We start from the raw sequence: 2,697 nt of genomic DNA on the forward strand, positions 1-2,697 counted from the left end.
GTTCTGCTGCCAGGCGTGATGTTGGGGGTGGGGGTTGGTGTTTGGAGGCCTTGTGCACAACAACTTTCCTCTTCTTTCTTTATCTTTCAGATTCTCATTGGTATATTGATCATCCATCCATCCAGTAATTATTAATCACCTAATACATGCTAGGTACTATGAATGAGATGGACAGCGTCTCTGTGTTCATGGAGCTTATGGCTTAGCAGGAGAGACAGACGTTTTACAATCATATGCATTTTTTATACTTGTATTCTATAAGGGAAAATACGGGGCGCTCTGTCATTGTTTGGTATTGTTTTATTGTGAATTACATGAGTGAATTTTTATAGTTTTTTTCAATGCTTAGGGCTTCTTAAGGTTTTCATTTGGTTCTATCTGGTTTTCTCAGGAACAGAGAAAGGTGGGTCACTATCCTGGGGGCATATTTTTAAATATAAGCATATTTATATTTGGTAATAAATGTTCACGGCCACGTTAGAATTAAAAGAAAATGTCTAAAAGAGAATTGGTGCAGTAAATTATCAGACATCGAATTATTGTTTAGCTGTTTAATTATATTTATGGTACATTTTTAAAGGACAGTAAATGCTAACAACAAAATGAGAAAAATTTAGCAAACTACAGGTTATCTCAAGAAAAAATACATTGAAAAGAGAATAAGGAAATATCCCAATATGCTAAAAGTGTTAAGATTATGATTTATTCCCTGCTTCGTCATATTCTGCAATTTCCTATTTATTTGTTTATTTATTTATTTATTTATTTATTTAGTCAGTCAGTCCATGTGTAATCCTTTCATAGGAGAGAAAATAAAACCATGGGAGAAGATCACCACCTAGGTGATCTCCGGCAACTGGAGTCCTGGGCTCTGAGGGGACAGGCAGTGTGAAGCCACTGGTCTGGGAGTGGGTTGGGCAGGCCGAGGCAGCAATTTTTACAGTGTAAAGATACAAAAAGGAAAAAAAATCTGGCTCTGTATATGGCTTGAGAATTGAGCTAACTACTGGTTCGAGTGAAATCTCCAGGTTTATCTGCTTTGCCTGCATTTGGTGGCACGATGGCATCCAAGACGGTGGTTTTCTTGCAGGGTCAGTGCCAGGTGCCTCGTTTGAACCCAAGTCAAATTCAGCCAGCATTTACAGAGCCACTGTCATGTGCCAGGTGCTTATTCAGGCATCATGGATACAATTCACAAGGCAGACAAGGTCCCTGCTCTTATGGCTTACATACTAGTTGAGGGAGAGACAGGATAAGGAAGCAAGTAAGAAAATTTCAAGTGGTTTGTTATATGTGCTATGAAATCAAAAAGGCATGTTGCACTAGAGATAAAGGGAAAGTTCGGGTGGTCAACATTAGGATGGTTAGGAAAGGCCTTTATCATGAGATGATCTGATCTGAGTGAGTGGGAGGATCTAGCTACGGGGAGTTCTGGTTCCAGGAGGCAAATGGGAAGGCCCTGATCTGAGGTTTAAAGCTCTACGGGAGGAGAGCAGGAACAGCAGGAGCGGGTGGACGGGTGGTCCAAAGCCATTGCAGGGAGGCTCTTTTCTATTATGGTGAAGAGTGTGAATTTTATTATAAGTTCTGCAAGAAATCACCGGAGAGATTTAAGCAGAAAAATGATGTGTGACTTAGTTGTAAAAGACCACTCTGGCTGCAGCATAAAAAATGGATCATGGGGCTGTGGAGGCTGTGGTGGGTCGGACCCGAAGCAGGCAGACCAGTTAGGAAGCTCCTGTAGTAAGCCGGGCGAGGGATGTTAGTGCCTCTGTCCAGGGTGAAGATGGAGTGGAGGGAGGGGTGGATAGCATGGAGATGTGGAAAGCCGGACAAATTTACTAACTGTATGATAGTAGAGAACTTGCTGCTGGATTAGATGTAGAGGGTGAGGGAAAGAACTGAAGGTTGACTTCTATGTTTTCGGCCTGAGCAACTGCAAGAATGGTGCTGCTCTCACCTGAGGGAAGGGAAACTGGGTGGAGCAGGTTTGGAAAGGAGAATATGAAGTTTCATACCAAACACATTAGACTGGAGGTAGAGGTGTCTTTATAGTTATTAAGTAGATAACTCAGATATATAAATGTTGGGAGAAGTCAGAGCTAGACATATAAATTTGAGAGTCTCATTTATATAGATGGTATTTAAAGCCACGAGACTAGATGTGTTTTCCTAAAGAGAAGATGTGATTAAAGAAAAAGGTATAAGGCGGAAAACCTTACTGATTGCCAGGCATTCAGGATCCGCTGAGGCAGCTGATTGTTCCTGTATATGATATGATACAAATCTGTAAACAGTGACCTTGTTTTTTTTTTTAAAATCCGAGTTGCAATTTTCAAGAAACGATTTAACTTTCAATTTTTTTTCTATTTACAGTAAGAAATGTAACTGGCAGATGGTCTGAGTTCTCAGTTCAATATGACCAGAGCATTCTCCCTATAGGTAAACTGATAGAAGGTGAAATGATTAAAAGGCTGCTTGATGAGTGAGGGAAATTAGTCTCACAGGATGTCTTAATGGCCCCAAACTCTGGCTGTTGAGGAGCCATCTCCACAATACTATCAAGCTGGCCAGACGAGGATGTAAGAATGCCAGGGCACCCTCTTCTTTAAATAGTACTTGCATGGGCATTGTCTCCTTGAGGCTCCTTTATCCTTAATTGTTTTTTAAAAAATTATTTTTAAAAATTTAAATTAA

The sequence above is a fragment of the Pteropus medius genome, unplaced genomic scaffold (assembly GCF_902729225.1).
Source record: "Pteropus medius unplaced genomic scaffold, Ma_sr-lr_union100, whole genome shotgun sequence".
NCBI lineage: Eukaryota > Metazoa > Chordata > Mammalia > Chiroptera > Pteropodidae > Pteropus > Pteropus medius.